This window comes from Trachurus japonicus, chromosome 10 (genome assembly GCF_045865225.1).
Source record: "Trachurus japonicus isolate A0001 chromosome 10, Traja_1.0".
Lineage (NCBI taxonomy): Eukaryota > Metazoa > Chordata > Actinopteri > Carangiformes > Carangidae > Trachurus > Trachurus japonicus.
This window is the reverse complement of record NC_140916.1, coordinates 37920307-37940781: the sequence shown is the minus strand read 5'-3', so window position 1 is coordinate 37940781 and position 20475 is coordinate 37920307. Positions and strand designations below refer to the sequence as shown.

Below are 20475 nucleotides of genomic sequence, written 5' to 3'. Positions count from 1 at the left end.
ATAACGAGTAAATCTTCAGTTCACTGTTTCTTTTTGAGTAATTGCCACCCATTTCATACATCCTCTGTCTTTCATCTTCTACCTTTACTCTTCAGATATTGTTTCATCTATATTAGTAATGGTTCAAAAATGTTTTGAAGCTGTCAGTTTTAAATATATTTGAGTAGACTTCAGACTTTCAATTTCTTCATACTAATCTTCAACAATTCAAGTAATTTCCAACCATTTCATACTCTTCATATTTTTTCATCTCTTCAAGATTGTTTCTTCAGTTTCTTCACTTAATTCAGCATTGTTTCAACAATTTATTCAGCTCATTCAGCTTCCAGCTTTCAGCATTCACCCGTATTTCCTTCAGGAAATGCATTTTCTAGTTTCTCTTTGAACTTACTCATAGATGGCCTGTTTTGGATGCATTTTAATCTGGTACCACTTTGAAAAACATATTTTTGGGACATTTCATGCCTCTGTTTTTATGATTTTTATCATTGTTGAGTGTTAAGGGTCAGGCCAATATAACGAGTAAATCTTCAGTTCACTGTTTCTTTTTGAGCACCTCTCAGATCTTACAGTCACACTATATCAACTGTGGCCCTCGACAGAATTACTTCATCAAATTCAAATAAGACTTACTTCTTTTCCTCTGCTGCACTCATTATTCCCTTGTCCCCCCTCTTCCCCCTCTTCTCTCACAGATCTATTATCTAAACAAAGTGATTCTCCAGAGCTCTGAAGGACAAAAGCAGAGAGGATGATGATGATGAGCAGGGGAGGGGGGGGGTGAGGAGTAGGTAGAGGAAACAAACTAAAGCTTTTAATCTGTAAATGGAGAAGGGTAATGGTCATTTAAGCATTAAGATATCCCCTCTGTCTGTCTGCTCTGTGTGCGTCTTCTTAATGCTCCTTAAACATTTATGAAGGCTGATAACAACGAAAGAGCATAGCCGCGGCCCGCACACAGTAATCAAATCACTACTGGTTATAGGGCTCTACTCGGAAGAGGGATGGAGGTGGAAGAGAAGGGGAGGGGGGTTGTGAGAGAGAGAGGGGGGGCGGCTGAGAATTAAGAGAGAACACAGACTGATGGTGTGAGAAATAGAGACAGAAAGAGAAGACAAAGAAAAATACACCAGCTCTTAAAATAGTCACCTAGCAATGTGCAAATAAAGTACACATTTGTCAAGGAGAATAAACCTGGACATGTATTAGACTGTGCTGTGCCACTGGGACTCATCCAACACACCTGACATCCATTTTACACAATGTTCATTGAGATTCACACCTTTGAAAACTCTGTGATTTAATCCACTCGGCTTTTCAGAATACTCTTGATGAGATAATACAGTTTGATACTGTTACGATATATTAATATACTCCCAGAGCTGTGGTGCAGTCGTGTGTCATGAATGACAAAACCTGCACACACACTGAGCTGTACTGACTCTATAATCTGAACTGTGTATTTGTATTATGATGAAGAACTCTGGTCAATCTGTCACTTCACCTGGAAACATTAAAATGATTATAAAAAACCATCACCCAGCAAAGAAGCTGCAGTGTATAGGCCTACAGTAATATAATAATAATAATAATACACTTTATTTATATAGCACCTTTCAAAACAAATGTTACAAGGTGCTGTACAACAAAATAACAACAATTAAAATGACAACCAGAACAAGTAAATAAAATCAAATAAAATCAGGAAAGGCTTTCCGATAAAAATGAGTTTTAAGGAGTGATTTAAAACACAACACTGAAGAAGCTGACCTAATGTCCTATGTCCTAATGTCCTAGTATATACGTATATAAGAAAACTTTATGTGATTCTCCCAGATGTCACTGTGAGATGACCACAAGGTACTGACGCCCTAAGTGAACATAAAAGATAGTTTCAATTTTAAAGCAGAAGTAAGTGATATATTTGTGTTAATCTAAGTCTTAAATAGTTGTATCTTCCGACAGCAATCACTTACATAGAGTGTTTGGTCTGAAACACGGGTCTGTCAGTCACTCTGCTCTGCTCTGAGCCCAGGAGAAAACTTTCCTTGTATCCTACAACCTTTATCCAATGAGGAGAGAGAACGGCATAAAGGGGCAGTCCTCTCTGTGTGTGCAGCCAAGGGATGCGCCTGAATGTGGTGACGTAGGGACGAGGACCAATAGATCCATGACGAGGGCGGGGGCTGCTAACTCCATCGGCTGACAAGACGTTATGGTGCGTTCAAGGCAACTCGTAACTGGTGTTTTTCCGACCTGTGAAGTGGTACCAGTTCGATCTGGTTTGTATGTACAGACTATTCTCAGTGGATTTAACTCTTTCAGTGCAGTACAGTGCATGTGTCGACCTGTCCCTTTTCTTTGGATAATAATACGTTTATGTGAAAACGGGGACAGTGCACATTAATAACATTACTGCAAACTCGTACCAGATCGAACTGGTACGACTTCACAGGTCGGAAAAACACCAGTTACGAGTTGCCTTGAACGCACCATAACGTCTTGTCAGCAGACGGAGTCAGCAGCCCCCGCCCTCGTCATGGATCTATTGGTCCTCGTCCCTACGTCACCACATTCAGGCGCATCCCTTGGCTGCACACACAGAGAGGACTGCCCCTTTATGCCGTTCTCTCTCCTCATTGGATAAAGGTTGTAGGATACAAGGAAAGTTTTCTCCTGGGCTCAGAGCAGAGCAGAGTGACTGACAGACCCGTGTTTCAGACCAAACACTCTATAGAAGTGATTGCTGTCGGAGGATATAACTATTTAAGACTTAGATTAACACAAATATATCACTTACTTCTGTTTTAAGCTGTGATTTATGTTGATTTATAATGGTAAGTGGTTAACTGTTATGTGACCATGTTTAAAGGGACAACGAGGAGTTTTGTTAAAGTGAAGTGTTTTCACACTACATTTATGAGCCTCCGCACCGTGAAATTCTTTGACCGGCGCAAGACAGACTCATGTTTTCATTCATCAAGAATTAAAGTCAGAGGTTGGAAGACGATCACATACCGTCGTAGTTCCGACCAAAAACGGCGATTTGGCTGCGTTATTCTCATGACTCGCCACGAAGCAAACGCTGGTCGGCTCGACCAGCATTTCCACCACCACTAATAATAACAAAATAACCATAGAGACAAAACAATATATTTATCTAAATTGGGCCCATTAACAAGTGGTAACGGAGATTCATCCACATTAACGTGAGACTTTTTTATAACCGAATAGAAACTCCTCGTTGTCCCTTTAAGTTGTTAAAAAAATAAAACAAATGAAACATGAAATTGCTGTTCAAAAAGCTACCATTTTCATAGAATGACCCATCTGTATCACCTGTCAGATAAAAAGAAAGAATCTGGTTGGAGTCATGTAGATCCAGGCACTGTCCTACACATCCACCTCTAAACAGCATTGTTCCTCTGTCAGGCATTATGGGATGTGCTGTATACAATGCTGCCAGATCATGGCACCAATGGGTTTTCTGGTCCCTGGCTAAAGCTCATCCTCAGTGTAGGTAAAATAAATTCATTTTCTTTGTGGAGCGGTTTGAAATTTAGTAATGAATGATCACTTTAGCATGACTAATGTTTAATCACCCACATTCCCGGGGTATTAATCCCTCCTGAATGCAACAGCTGCCGGTGTGGGCTATACTCCACATTATGGAGAGAATGGACCTTATCCGAGCTTTATTTTTTTCTGCTCGTGGCTCCAATGAACAGATCAACAGTCTCTTAGCCTCAGTCTCAGATGATGACACCAGTCTGTCACTTTCTACACATGATGGTTTCTCCTTCTCTCTCTTTCCTCACCACTTCTTTATCCATCCACCACTCAGTCACTCTGAGACCGGTGATGGGTTCTGGTTTCTGCTGATTCACGGCAGATGTGGCTGAGCCAGCACGGCCAGGTAAACAGCCACTGGGTCAGGACAGATAAAGATGAATTTCCCTTCAGAAGCAGGTATAGGGGGATAGCAGCAGGGCCTCCACTCATATAGGATGTGTGTCATCCAGCTGGGGGAGAGGAGGAGGGGGGGGGGGAGTTGCTCAGGGTTAAATGGAGCCAATCACAGACAGAAAAACAGCATTACACACCACATTAGGTATCATCTCACCACTCTCTCTCCTCTCCTCCGCCCTGCCTCTCTCGATCACTTTTTTTTCTCCCTCGCCAGGTGTGCAGCCAGCTGATAGTGTCGCCTATATTTGCACATTCACTTGAAATTCTCCAGAGCTAATAGATTCTACCAGATTCAACTAACTCCATACTGCTGATCTGAGCTTATTACAGCCAACTAGCCAATCATTCAACCAGCCACTGACCGTGCAGCTGAGCAGCAGATCTAATGTGGATATGAGCTGCATCTGGAGTCTAATCTATACACTCAGTCCTTTATTATTGTTTCACTATGAGCTGAGGCTTAATAACATCTGCTGGATGATTACCTGCTGCACGCTCTCCTCCATACTGCTGTGGTTAGTAAACACACACACTCACACACACACTGCATGCCTTGCAGAGGGCAGTATGATTCCAGGATTCATGACTTGACACAGAAATAAAAACCCAACTGAACTCAGTCTTGGAGAGAGGAGAGAGGACAGGTCAGCTGATTAAATAGCTGTCAAAAATCTAAAAGGGATAGTTCACCCAAAATTGAAATTGCACTCATTATCTACTCACCCTCATGTGGACTAATAAGGGCTGGGAGAAGTTTCAGAGTCCTCCGTGGCTTCTCTGAGTTACAGGGGGTCTCGGCGTAGCAGTGCAAAAACATCCAAATACCTCCATGCTGCTCGTATGTAATGTCCGTCTTGTATTGAAGCCCCGAAATACGAAATTGTCCCGAAAAAAATTAAATAAGTCTATATTTCAAGCTTGTTTGTAGCGGAAGCTTCTCGAAGCTCCTCTTCCCAGTTTGTCAAATTTGGACGAACCAGGAAGAGGAGCTTGGAGAAGCTTCTGTCCAGTCGGCAGTGCGTCCAACTCCTGTCTCCAATGTCCACTCGCTGGTTCCTCTGGCTCCTGCTACATCCTCCTGTGTCCAGTCGACAGGGTCTCTGGCCCCCTCTCCAGGGTCCACACCCCTGGTGGGTACATTGCCCCTTCCAACATCAGGGGTCCTGGATGACCTTCCGGAACTTCCTCCTGAGTCACCGTCCCTGGCAGATGCATTGCCCCTTCCAGTTCTGAGGGTCCTGGTGGACAAGCTTGCCCCCGGGCTACCATTCTGGTCAAAATAAAAAACAATCTTTTTATATACAATTTTTTCCCATATCTTGGTTAATCATCAATATTAACATTCACAAATTGGAACCTATCAAACAGATGTGACTCTATCCAGGAAAGATCCTTTAATCCCAATTTCATGGTCCAGTCTCTGTAATAAAATGCTGTGGTGTTGTCTTGGGAATTGTCCTGCCTGCCTGTCCTACAATAAAAAGTTAAAAGGAGCTGATTGGAGGGTGCTGGTTTTCTCTTCTCCTCTTGTTTGCCTTGGCCGTGCACCTCCACATGAGAGTTTTTTCTCCTTTTTTGAGATTCAGGGTGAGTGCTCACTACCTCCGTTCTGTTGTCTTGGGAATTCCAATTCCTATCTTAACCCTCAGTCTCAAAAATGCGCACTCCCGCGAAGTGCTAGCTCGGTCCTGTACAAGCGACACAATGATACATTTGCAAATGACATGTTTACTGAACGTAGTACTAAAAGTAGCATTGTGTCGCTACATGCCATTTTGTCTGTGCCCACGAACATATCAGTACATTCAGTGAAAGTACTACACAGTGAATGTGAGCCTCAGAGCTGAGTCGTGAACTGAATCAGATGGGAGTCAGACTATGCACTGTGCAGTCAGGGCTCCCGCCAAGCACTGAACGATTTGGTGAACAGATTTTTTTTTAACAAATCTTTTTAATGAACTGATTCTAGTGATTCAGTACCCTCAATTGAACTGCCGTTCCCACCACTACAGCACTGAGGTCCAGAAGTACCTCTGTCAGATGCTTCTACTGTACCAGTGCAGTTTCAGTGCTTCAAATCCAGACTGTGAAGCTTCAAAAATGTCATAACTGTGCAGATGTCCACCTGACCTATAGGACAACCTTCTCAAGGATCATAAAACAGCCACCTTAAAGTCCTGTGCTACATAATCTGTGACTAAGGAAAGTTCGATCTGGTTCAGTACAGGAAGGTTAACTAAGGGGAAAACATCCTTGAGTAGTCTTGTTAGCTCTGGGTCAATCAAACATGTTGACGACTAAGATGAGGTAATTGCTGCATGTCTCAACAGCACTATAACACCCATGATGAGTCGCTCCCTAGTTTTGTTTTTATCATGGGTATTGATTGCTGTTAATGGTAGGGCTTGAATGTACGTCAGCACCACCCATGGGACTGTGGCTAGCTGCACTCTTTGCCTGCTACTGTGAAGAACTTCTGTCCTTCACCTTCACCTACCTCTGCTGTCCTCATTGATGAGACGAGTGAGGGTGAAACAAGGGAAGATGATAAAAATGGTGAAAACGTGGATGGAGCTGATGGTCCCCAGAGTCAGTAGCCTACAGACACAGTGTCAGTGCCTACTAGTTAACTAGCTCGTATGTCAGCACAGAAGTTGTTACAGTGACTGGTAGGCAGTGTTGAGACTAACGCCGTTAGAATAAACGCGATTACGTAACGCCGTTACATTCCTCTGTAATTTGTAATCTAATTAATTACTTTATCCAGCGTTACTAACGCCGTTTCCGTTACTAACATGACTTGTGTTGCCGTTACTAAAATCGGGGCCCCAGCGCGATCATGGTAAAAAAAAAAAAAAAAAGCCTGCAGCCAGCACGAGTTCTAGGCTATTGTTTTTTCTTTTCTTCCTTTCCTCCTCCTCACTTCATAAGCGGGCTGCAGAGTAGAGAGCACACTAGTACAACACGGTTTCGATAAATACCAAGGATAAGACAGGTCATGTTTTGCGGATATGGAACAAGGAAGTAACTGACTTGACGATGTATAGCTGCGTGACATCATTGACGAATCCTTGTAGGAGTTTATTTTACACACAAACCGACGTAGCTTCTGTGCGGCGCACACACACAACTTTCGACCGGTAAAACCAAAGTGATAGACAGAGAAGAAATGGCGAGTACAGAAGAGGAGGATAAAGTGGGAAAGTCGGCGTTTAGCAAGTGGAAATATAAACACTACTTCACCATCGTTGAGAGAAAGGGGAAGAACTTGTATTTGAAGTGCACGTTATGCCCGGGAGGAAAGCGTTTGTCCACATTTGATATCAGGTCTGAAAGGGATTGTTATGCCAGTTGCTGATGTGTCAGTTTCAATAAATATTATGTTGATGAGCAATAAATTGAATTATTGAAGTTCATATCCCCCCCCATGGCAAAGGATATTTGTTTAAGGTTAATTATCTCTCTATGCTGTTCTACTCTATGAAACTGGCGTGTGAAACATGCTTCTAAAAAGCCGAATTCTTTGACATATTACTTTGTTTTAGTAACGCAAAAATTACTTTTCCTAGTAATTAGTTACTTTTATAATAGAGTAATTGAGTTACTAACTCAATTACTTTTTCAAAGTAATTTGCCCATCACTGCTGGTAGGAATTATTGTTTGGGGTAGAGACAGAAAAAATTAATAGTTTCTGAACATGGATAGCCTAAATATCAGACCGGTGTTGTAGAATTTTACAACTCCCCACCGGAATCTAACTCCCCTAGTCAGAGTTAGGGGGAGTCGGATTTTGTGTTCGATCACTTTATCGCTTTTTTTTTTCTTGTTCTTCTTTCTTCAAATAATCATTTTTCTACCACTTGAAGGAATTTAGAACACTATTTAGGATTGAGAAACTACATACTGTTGCTTTAACTGGATGCAAAATAAGACATGCCCTGAGGCCAGGATGAGTCATCAGTCATTTGAAATCCAGCTCCAATCCAGCCAAAGACAAAGACAAAAGCATCAGTTTAAGAAAAGTGCAAATTTATACTTTTTATTTTTATTTTATTTAACCTTTATTTAACCAGGCAGAATCAATTAAGAACAAGTTCTTATTTACAATGATGGCCTGACAAGAGGCATACGCTTCTTGAGGGGAGGGGGAGGGGGGCTGTGAGGGAGAAAAGAGCAAATATGCCCAACTATACAAACATTCAGCAAAAAAACAAGGCATAAAAGTTAATAACAAGGATATTCAAGCATAAAAAGACAAGATTTTTACAAGCATAAAGAGTAAATAGCCAAGGTTTTTACAGACATTACAGGATTCTTTAGAGAGCCTAAAAGTTGAGAGAGGGTAAGGAACAGGGTTATCAGTAAGGATTATTTACAAACGTACGTAGAAACACTAAAAGACAGAGTTAATTTCAGTAATTAGTACCAACAGTGTGTCACAAAAAGTGGCCTAAAGGCCGACGGCGGCAGGTATGGGCATCCAACAAGCAGAAAACTGAGGAAAAGGGTTAAATAGTTAAATAGTAGGGAAGCAGCTGCAAGAATCTGTAAAAAGGTGTGATACATACTTAGGCATACAACTAAATGGACTCTTCCATCCACAACAACATCACCACGGGTACTGGGCTTTCAATAAGACAATCTGTTTTTTCAAAGTTACACAAAGAATATTGCCACTGAGCAGAGCAATGCGAGGGCGGACAACGCCACCACTCGAAGTGCTGTGGTCGGGATGCGCTCCGACATCTCAGCAGTTCGTGAATTCGTGTCAATAATGCGAGCTGACGTGGCCAAAACTCGGGAGGATATGGCCAAGTTAAACGTGGCGAAGGCTGCAGAGGAGATGGATGAATAAAAGAAAATGGCAAAAAAGGGCTCTCACACCATCCCAACAAATAATAAGTACACTGGACTTTGCTCTCTGTCGATTGGACCATTCTGTGACTTTGTGACATGCCAAGCTACAAGATGAGATGTTGTTCACTCATGACGGACAAATATGGACACATGTGCAAACACACACGTAATCTATATGTACTGTCTAGAGCTAAACTTCAGCTCTGTATGCTACCTACTGCTGTAACATGTTATGTCAAAATGTCATAAGTAAAAGAATGTTAGGCTATATCAAAATGTAAAAAAATAAAATAAAAAAAAGCGAATAGAAAAGATTATGATAAAGATTTTTATTCTGTGGGTAATGGGGGCGGGACTAGATCAGCTTTAGCTTCTCCCTTTCCCTTTCGGCCATGTGTATTGTATTATTTGAACTAAGATGAAGTGTGATGATGATGATTTAAATTGACATGCCCGAAATAAACAAATTGATTGATTGATTGATTGATTGATTGATAGTCCAACAACTGTCATTCAGCCGACATTCTGCATTGTGCCAGTAACAAATGGTTTCATCCTGTCCTTCATGTTGCATCCAGCCGCCACCGTATGTGGAGTAAGCATCAGCTGCAGCGTGCCAGAGAGTCTGGCACCAATATTCATCTGTCTGATGGAGATCCCAGTAACTCAAGAGAAACATTTAGTCCTTCATGTTTCAACATTTTATTTAAGGCAGGAATCAATTAAGCTGAGATCACAACTTGTGGTGCAATGTGGTTCAGGTACCTGTATACCAGCTGTTTCATGTCAGACCAAGTACACAAGTAGTTTTCTCAACACCGATAGATCTTCTGAAGTCATTATGGACCAGCGATGGGAAGCCTGTAAAAGCAACTCCAGCTGCGCTTATCCTGATCAGCTGATGATCAGTCACATGCTCCCCTCATCTGAGTATGGCGGCTCATTTAAACCCACTGCTTATCTGGATCATTCCTGCTGCTGCACCTGTTCACTGCTGTCACTATTTAGTCCAGAAATTTTGGGCCAAAAAAGGGGTCAACGTTGAACAAATTGCAACAGAAGCAAACTCAACTGATTTTGTATCCTCAACATGTCCTGAGTGAGGGAAAAAAAGCCCCGAAGAATCCCATTAGGGGAAAGTTTAGAAAAAGACACAAATATATCCCATTTATACGCCTTCATTATTTTTCTCATGTGAATAGGGTCAAATTTTTAACCTTTAGATATCTCCATGAAAATGACTGAGTTGATTACTTACATTAAGAGAAACAAAAAATGTATTACAAGTTTGTTGAAATTCTTTGTTAACATGAGCAAATGTTTGCATAAATTCCACCGTTTTGACGACACATGTAGCTATATATGAAGTTGCTGTGGTGGTACCGGCATGGAAATTGGAATGAGTTGACTCCATCGGTCAACCGACAAGAAACCACTTTAAATTTCAAGATGACTGCAATTTTTCAAAATAGCCACATCCTTGGCATTACGTATGGCTAATTTGCATACATACAACACCTGATCTAAACGTTGGGTAGAGCAGGTGAAAATGTCTTGTTCAGTCTTGTTAACATATTACAGTTAAAAAACTTAATATTAAGGTCTGAATGGAACCCATTTAGGCTATCAGGTGTTGTATGAATGCAAATTAGCCATACGTAATTGGATTATGCACTGTTGGCTCATACCTGCTCTACTAAGGATGTGGCTATCTTGAAAAATTGCTGTCATCTTGAAATTTAAAGTGTTTTCTTGTTGAGTGACCGATGGAGTCAACTCATTCCAGTTTTCATGCTGGTACCACCACAGCACCTTTCAACATGTGCTGTCAAAACGGTGGAATTTATGCAAATGTATGCAAATTTGCTCATGTTAACAAAGAATTTCAAAAAAACTTGTAATACATTTTTTGTTTGTCTTAATTTAAGTAATCAACTCAGTAATTTTCATGGAGATATCTAAAGGTTAAAAATGTTACCCTATACACATGAGAAAAATAATTAATAGGCGTATAAATGGGATATATTTGGGTCTTTTTCTAAACTTTTCCCTAATGGGATTCTTCTGGGCTTTTTTCCCCCCTTATTCAGGACATGTTGAGTTTGCTTCTGTTGCAATTTGTTCAACCTTTTTTCATAAAATGACTGGACTAATTGTCACTATACTGCTATCATTGCTGCTGCTTCCATTGTTGCTGCTGCTAACTGCTGCTCTGGCTATGAAGTTTCTCAATCTCACCGTCTCCCCAGCATCCACCCGTGGGCTCTGTTTCCCCTGCAGGGGTCTGCGATTCATTCCCTGTAATGTTGGTCAAGCAATCATTTATCAGGGGATGAATTCAATGAACACAGCCTGATGCAAAACTTGCTTCAGAAATGCTAAAATTATTAATGTCAGGCCAGAACCTGAACTGACAGTACAGACTCAAACAGAACGTGGCCTGTGTGTCACACAAACATTTCTGCTGATTTCTATGCTGCAGTTTATATCGATTAACTGAGACTCTTCTAGTTATCTTCATCCTCTAAATATTCAAAATACGGAGACAATGAGACACAGGTGAAATACGTTAGGTCATCACATTGACAGGAGGAGTGACCTCAAACTAGATAAGAAATGAGTACTTAAACAGAAAACAGGAAGATAGATAGATAGATAGATAGATAGATAGATACACTGCAAAAACTCAAAATCTTACCAAGAATATTTGTCTCATTTCTAGTCAAAAATGTAATTTCTAGTCAAAACAAGTCTCATTATACTTAAAATATGACTCCTCACATTAAAAACACTTTTTACTCCTTTCAAGCAGATTTTCACTTGAAATAAGTAGAAAAATCTGATAGTGGAGCAAGTTTTTCTTCCTTATTACAAGCACAAGAAAATTGCTTTCACTGGCAGATTTTTCTACTTATTTCAAGTGAAAATGAGTTTGAAACAAGTGAAAATGATCTAAAAACAAGTTGATTTTTAGGTGATGAGTCTTATTTTAAGTGGAAAGAGATTAGTTTTGACTAAAAATGGGACATTTTGACAATAAAGTTTTTGCAGTGTAGATAGATAGAGTATAGATAGATGTAAGTATAATTTAATTAGTGTACCTCAGTCAATTAAACATTTCAAAGACAAATGAGGTAAACTGAACAACGACAAGTTGTCTTGCAGCACCACCCAGAACACATCCAGTTGTAACACCACCTACTTTGTTCTTGTGTTCATGTTGCTGGAGATCACAGAGATTATTTCTTCAGAGCATCAGACAAGGTTTTGTAATTCAAGGCAAAAATAATCATAACTTGAATCAAGTCTAGAGTGGCTCTGATGTTTCAGATAAATTACTAAAACACTGGTGTAGCAGCAGGGGAAATATGACTCATGGACGCCGTTACATTCTTTCTGTTGAGGGGGAGAGAAGGAAAGAAGGAAGACAGTGATGACTAGAGAGATAGATAGATAGATAGATAGATAGATAGATAGATAGATAGATAGATAGATAGATAGATAGATAGATAGATAGATAGATAGATAGATAGATAGATAGATAGATAGATAGATAGATAGATAGATAGAAAAATTGCTTTCCCTGGCAGATTTTTCTACTTATTTCAAGTGAAAATGAGTTTGAAACAAGTGAAAATGATCTAAAAACAAGTTAAGTTTTAGGTGATGAGTCTTATTTTAAGTGGAGAGATTAGTTTTGACTAGAAATGAGACATTTTGACAAGAAATAAGACAAATATTCTTGGAGGGATGTTGAGTTTTTGCAGTGTAGATAGATAGATAGACAGACAGACAGACAGACAGACAGACAGACAGACAGACAGACAGACAGACAGACAGACAGACAGACAGACAGACAGACAGACAGATAGATAGATAGATAGATAGATAGATACACTGCAAAAACTCAAAATCTTACCAAGAATATTTGTCTCATTTCTAGTCAAAAATGTCATTTCTAGTCAAAACAAGTCTCATTATACTTAAAATAAGACTCCTCACATTAAAAACTAGCTTGTTTTTAGACACTTTTTACTTCTTTCAAGCAGATTTTCACTTTATATAAGTAGAAAAATCTGATAGTGAAGAAAGTTTTTCTTCCTTATTACAAGCACAAGAAACTTGCTTTCACTGGCAGATTTTTCTACTTATTTCAAGTGAAAATGAGTTTGAAACAAGTGAAAATGATCTAAAAACAAGTTAAGTTTTAGTTATTTTAAGTGGAGAGAGATTAGTTTTGACTAAAAATGGGACTAGAAATGGGACTAAAAAACTGCTCTAGGATTCGGCATTTTGTGACACTGTTCTTCTTCTTGTAATAAACTCTTTTTGAATGCAAGAAAAGACGTGTCGGCGGTGATCCCTTCTTTTCATCAACACATCAATATACCACAGGAGTAAAGGAAGGTGGTATGGAATAAAGACGTGTAGGAAGAGGAAGAGGAAGAGGAAGAGAGAGGGAGGGACAGGTAAATGAGTGGAGGAGAAGTAGAAAAAGAAGGAGAAGAAAGTGTAGAGAGGTAATGAGGGGGACAGGGGAGAGAAGAACGACTACAACGCTCATTAAAGAAGAGAAGAGCTCCATTAACCAGCAAACCGCCCGTGAGTGTGTGTGTGTGTGTGTGTGTGTGTGCGTGCGTGTGTGTGTGTGTGTGTGTGTGTGTGTGTGTGTGTGTGTGTGTGTGCGTGTGTGTGTGTGAGAGAGTGTGTGTGTGTGCATCTGATGGGTGTATTTATACACTCCAGTGGCTGCAGGGCTGTTATCTGTACCTCAAAAGTACAATGATGGCACATAAAGGAACTTCATGGCATTACACACACACACACACGCACGCACACACACGCACGCACACACACACACACACACACACGCACGCACACACAGCTGTTCCCGACTCTGCAGTAGCTCCTAGCTTCTAATTACATATTGATACGGCGACACAAAGCTCGTCTCTTCAAGTTGATCAGAATAAAACTAAAAAGCTGTACACTGTAAACACACACACACACACGCACACACACACACACACACACACACGCACGCACATCAACTGTTATAATGCCTAAAATTAATGAGCTGAATTGGGACTATCAGGTGGAAATGGTGTTGCATCCTGATGAGAATCCATAAAGCAGATCCTTTATTATGGCTTTATGAAGAAGTGAAGCATTGCAGAAAACTTAATAACACTGTTTGGCTGACTGGCTACGTGCCTGATATCTTAGCTGTATTATATGGAGGGAAATTTTCATACTGAATTACTTTTGTTTAATCTTTTTTTTCAGCGTCCCGCTCTAAAACGAGTTAAAGCAGATTCAGAAGTGAAACAAAGACACAAGTTGAATTTCTATGATTCCACGGGCTTTCAATTCTTAGAAGCAGCCAGGAAATAGTCGTGTCATTGCTCATCATAATTCCATCAGTTGGTGACTATAGACTCACTTTGAGCAGTTAGTTAGAGGCAGTCAGTAGCTGGGTTTCCATCCAAGTCGTATCGAATTTAAAAGCGGATTTTGTGAAAATGCGCAAAAAGCAAAGCGAATTTATGACCGTTTCCATTCATTATTGTTTTGCGATTATTGGGAGAGGAGGAGTGGTGCACCGTGAGATTACGTCATAAGAGAGCGTGAATGTATCCAACAGTCGACACTCAGCTGACACTCAACATCATGGACAATTTACGTACTTTCCGGACTATAGACGCACCTGTATAAGCCGCACCAGCTACATTTTAAAAGAAAATACTGTACATATAGGCCGCACTTGAATATAAACTGCAGGTTTTCATGTTGTAACATGAGATATTTACACAGAAAGACAGTAGGACTGTGACAGTCTGTTTTGGTTCCGCTCCTCTCCTCCATGTGCATCTGTTTACATACGAAGCCGGTGAAAAATCAATAAATGTAGCGGTGGATAACGTTACAAAACAATGTTACCACGTGTGTTTGTGTAGTCTTAACCGTCATAAACAAAACATTATGGGTTACGGAGCGCGTTTGTGTTGCGGTGCAGAGAGGAGAGCTGGGACACCGGGGCGTCGCTGGCAGGCCCGGCCCCCTGGTATAAACCCTCTATGTGGTTGTTTAGGGCCACAGCCGTTAGGTGGGGGGCCACATGATCAGAAAGGTACCGGGGTTCATCAAGTCATTTAAACATCCTGAGGTCTGCACGTGCAGCTATGAGCTTTATATGTAATGTGAAGTCAATATTCAGCTTCTTTTATCTCACATTTGAGACATTTGGTGAAAATAGAACGGCAGAATGACAACATTTGTGCTCAAAAAACAATCTGACAAAATGTCATTTTAGACTTGTTTTCTACACTTATCTATTACTGTATTCATATCCTATTTCAAGCACCAAAACAGTTCATTCTCATGACTGAAGGAGTGTTTTCACAAGGGATTTGAAATGTTTCAAAAAGACATAAAACACTTGAGTATTGTTAAATCTGCAAGTATCTTAAAAAGATACATTTAAGAAAATATGTAAAAGTGGAGAAAATGGCCTCAAACCTCAGAGGGCATAAACACGTCTGTATTCAGTTTTAACCAGTGATTTGGTGTTTGCGCTTAGAGTGCAGGGCCACAAACAAAAACCTTGTTTAGGGGGCCACCAACATCCTGGGGCCGGCCCTGGTTGCTGGGTGAAGTCCAGCAGCTTCACCCACAAACTCTGCCTCAATTCACATCATCTGTTTCCATCACAAAAACTCGCATTTCCTTTAATCGATACGCTGACTAATCCACTCCCTCCAAGTGTATAAACTTTTATGCGCATTTACTGCCTTTTTTCGAATTTCTGGCGTTTCCATTCAAGTATTTATTCGCAATTTTTGAAAATTCGAATAAAAAAAGGTGGATGGAAACGCAACTGGTTATATATTGTTGATGTCACAACTGGATCAGTTTCACATTATTTTCTCAACAATATTTTTTAGGTTATGTTGTAGTTGAAAATCCATGGATTAGGTGGGCCAAGTGGGTTAAATATGCCGGTCTTGAACAGACAGAAGTACGGAATGGGTGACCTTGCAATGCTGTTAATTATTTTATTTTATTTTTCTTTATTTTTTTTGAATGTGTTGTTGGATCTAAGGATTAATCTGTATCACTCATACTTTACTTCAAAACTGCCTGGTAGACATTTTCTTTATTTGCTCTTTTATGTAGGTCTATCTTTCCCAGTTTGTTCAAAGTTTCTAGATGTAATTCATTTACCTTTGTGTATTTTGTTTATTGTTTTGTACACACATAAAAAAAAAAAATTAATTGTGAGTGGCAGAAGTAACATTGTATGTTCCCTGAAAGTAACTACTGTATTGTAATGGTTAAGCTTAAAACAAATGTGTATTTCTGTTGCAGGTGTAAAAAGTATGGCATTCCCAAAGAAGGAAGGAATTGAAAAGTTGTACAAGTATGTCTCAGTTTAAGAAAATATTTAAAAAAGAAAAGATAAGTAGGCCTATCTACAAAAAAGAAGAAGGAGAAAGAGAAAAAGAAGTGAAAAAAAGAAAAAGATAGATAGACAAGTGGTGTTTACCGTTATTTTGTTTTCTTGTCATTAGCTACTATGTTTCATCATCTTTAATATTTTGAAACAGAGAATACTGGTGTTGAAGCAAGCCAATGAAATTTGTAACAACAGAGAGGGGCAGGTATTATACGTTTTTTCTTCATCCTGCTCCTTTTCATTCATGGTGAAAATGTGTACACAATGTATATGTGCAACTATGTGAGAACCATGAATGAAATAAATCAAAATGAAATGAAATGAAAATGAAATGCTCTCACAAAATAAAAATAAAAAATGTAAAAAATAAATAAATAAATAAAAAATCCATGGATTCATCTTTACCTGGCTGCTCAGCCTTTCTACAGTTGACACATGAAGGTCAGTGGATGTAGGATTTGACAAAGATAATGGACCTCTGGCTAAGCCCCGCCCCCTCCACTCACTCGGACAAACAGTCAACATCCGGTGACAGTTGCTATGGCAACAGCTGTCAAAGTAGGAGACATTTCACAGGAGGCAATTGATGATTTTTGGAGACAGAAAGATTAAATATCATCTGGAAGTCACCAAAACTTCACTTAGCTTTACTGCTATGGCTGCCGTTTGCCGCAAAACGCCGATAGCGACGGGCTAACTTCTGTTAGCCTGTCTATGGAGTTTTCCATTATACGTTAGCATTAAGCTAGCGGGCTTTATGCTTAGTTGTGATACTGGCTAACATCTAAACATCTCTGACAATATGTTGCCTCAAATAGGTTGTTGACTTAACTTAGAACAGATGTAGACATCCTTGTTAAGTTTATCCAGGTTTAGTTGGTGTTGTGGTCTACTGCATAACTTTATCCAGAGCAGACACTTCTCTCGGTTGAGATGTGGCTTGGGAAAAGGTAAAAAAAATCCCCCCGTGGCCTCTCAGGATACCTAGTGTCAGAGTTGCATGTACCCCATGAACACCGTTTGACCATTTTAAACTTAAAATGTCAAGAAAAAACATATAAAAACGAATGAAAACTGACTAACTGCAATGCATTTCAATGGACGTGGAAGCAGAGAATGTCCCAGTGTATGGGCTAGCTATGCGCACTGTGATTGGCTCATCGCGTTTGGGGGCGTGGCTTAGCCATCGGTCAATTAAAAAGGATGATTGAGATGATGAAGTCAGTATAAAACACATCGGGATGATATTTCATCCTCCATGTATTAGCTGTGTGTCTGTGAGGTGTGCACTGTCACATCAAAGACTAACTTCCACACACGGCGAACGACAACAAAGTTTTTGGGAATGTGAATGACGACCATACTGAGCTTATTTAAAGTTACATGCTGAATGTATTATTTAATCCAAACCTCACAGACTCCCTTTGATGCCATCGCTTTCTCATGACAGAGTTTTCCCCACAGGAGAGCATCTGGTGTGTTATCTCCCGTCTTAAATCATGAGGCAGTATGAAAGGATCACTGTGGCAGAGGACTTAAGGCAAACAACATGCTCTTCATCAACTTTGTTTGCTGGCTGCAATGAAGCTCTAGATAGTTTCTTACAGAACTCACTTCTTCTCCACAATGTGCAGAAACTCATATCTCCCACAATTGAGGGTGTGAAAGGAGCTTAGTTAGTGCTGTTATCTTGATAACATAGAAACAGATAATACAGAAACATATAGAAATAGATCATAAAAATTGAACAAGAAAGTCTTTTTGAAGACACCCAGGTCAAAATTTCACCCTGTGTGATCAGTACATCAAGTCAGGGCCGTTGCTAGGAATTCTGGGCCCCCTTAAAGAATACTAAAGTGGGCCCCTCCCCCCAACTTTTCCAGTTTTTTTTTCTTAGACTACGTATGTATTATCATTTTTTATTTAACCTACTTTGTTTTGATGCTAATGCAGCATTACACTGCAAAAGCTCAAGTATCTTACCAAGAATATTTGTCTTATTTCTAGTCAAAATGTCATTTCTAGTCAAAACAAATCTCATTATACTTAAAATAAGACGCATCATATTAAAAGTAGCTTGTTTTGAGACACTTCTTACTTCTTTCAAGCAGATTTTCACTTGGAATAAGTAGAAAAAATCTGATAGTGGAACAAGTTTTTCTTCCTTATTACAAGCACAAAAAATATGTTTTCACTGGCAGATTTTTCTACTTATTTCAAGTGAAAATTAGTTTGAAACAAGTGAAAATGATCTAAAAACAAGTTCATTTTTAGGTTATGAGTCTTATTTTAAGTGGAAAGAGATTAGCTTTGACTAGAAATGAGACATTTGGACAAGAAATAAGACAAATATTCTTGGAAAGATGTTGAGTTTTTACAGTGTACTATGAGTATTAGTCAGGGTCTTACACAGAATAAATCAGTCATACAAAGATTAGACTACTGGGGTTTTTTATGGGCCCCACTGGGCGCTGGGCCCCTAGAGTTATCATCACCTTTCTCCCCTATACAACGGCCCTGCGTCAAGAAACACTTGTTTGTTCACTTCAATGTCTTTTTACATGTATTTTAATGTGGGGGTGAGGTCCACTCTACTATGTATTGGGGCAGTGTGCAGAATGGTTTGTAATTGTGTGAAAGTGTCATGCATTTGAAGGAACTGGACCCAAATACAGACAGCAGCCGTACAAACCACCGGCTGGAAACTGAAGACTGGGGCAGGGTGTGATTCTAGCTGGGGCCTCTAACTCCCAGACAGGAGTAGTGTCTGCTGGGATCCCCAATACTGAGACGGGAATGGCTTCATAGGGAAGCTGGGTCACAGGGAGCTGAGGTGCAGTAAAGTTAAAGGACAATTCTGGGCAAATTCAACTCGGGGCTGTATTTTCCTAACATTTTAGGTCTAAAAGAAGGAATCTGAAGATTTTCAGTTTAATTGCTCCTGTTTTGCGGTAGTTGTGTCTGTCCCCGCATCGCCACGGCAGCAATGAATGGGAGTGGATGTAAGTTCTGCTGCTTAGGCTGTTTCCATCCCTCAAAGCCACAGACAGCGTCAGATGGAGACTCAAACATGCAGCCAGGAGTTTATTTACTTCAACAAGCCGACATGTTTGTAAAACTAGATCTAATTCAAAGTCTCCCAGAGTCTCGCGCGAGACTCAAGTTGCCGTGCGTGGTGTGTTCAGGTGCAGTGGGAAAAGCTACCGTTTGTGTCATAAACACAGGAATATCAACTCTTGACTGGCTTGAAGTGTACTGGTTCTGGTAGGCAAGGGAGGCAGGGAGAGCAGGCCAGCTTAATGGGAGGACTGGATGGCAGACTGGTTCACTGGTTCATGGGAAGGGAGGGCAGGCCGGTTTAACAGCAGGCGGTTGGTGCAGAGAGATGGAGCTCTGGTGGATCTGTGGAAACACAGAGAGAGTGTGAGACACCAAGGCCAAACTACAAAGTGCAACAGATAGAAGGAGAGGAGAGGAGAGGAGAGGGCTCCATGTAACCAGATGTGTCCCCCAGCAGTCTAAGCCTATAGCAGCGTAGCTATAAAATGGTTCAGAGCTACCTGAACCTGAACCAGCCCTAACTAAAAGCCCTGTCTTAAGTCTAGACTTAAATGTAGTTAGAGTGTCTGCCTCTCTGACCCATGGAGAGAGCTGGTTCCACAGTAAAGGAGCTAAGATGTCTCCATAATCCTATCATACGCTAGGCGGCAGGAAGCTAAGATGAGAAGAGCTTCTTTTAACCCTTAACAACTATGCCCTCTGATTGGTGGGTTGGCAGTGCCAGCAACTGCCCATCTTGTATACAAATCTCTGCTGTTCAAGAGCGAACACTAGGCTCTCTCCGCCCCCAAACTGCAAACATTTACCTTCCTCTGCAGCTCATCTCCATGGGAATCAGCCGAGCCTGCCACCCCCTTGTCCATGAGTCCACCTGGTCCTTGGTGGCTTTCCTCCCCGCCGCAGCGAGGGTTTTGACAGGAGTTAGGAAGAGAGAACACATCTCTCCCACTTTAGCTTCTCTCCACTGGCTTCCTGTAGGATTTAGAATAGACTTCAAAATCCTTCTGCTGACTTATAAGGCTCTTAATGATAAAGCTCCAACCTATCTGAAAGAACTAATCATTCCTTACTGTCCTACCAGAGCACTCCGCTCCCAGAACGCAGGTCTGTTAGTGACTCCCAGTATCTCTAA

At 40.5% G+C, this 20475-nt stretch overlaps 1 long non-coding RNA gene across 1 annotated transcript in view; it reads right to left on the bottom strand.

The window, feature by feature from the left end:
- The window catches only part of LOC146980391 (uncharacterized), a 301847-nt gene that overhangs the window by 131817 nt on the left and 149555 nt on the right, over positions 1-20475 (bottom strand). The window contains exon 2 of the long non-coding RNA XR_015036789.1: positions 10516-10639. This is a non-coding gene — a long non-coding RNA (uncharacterized LOC146980391). The remainder of the gene's footprint in view (positions 1-10515; positions 10640-20475) is intronic.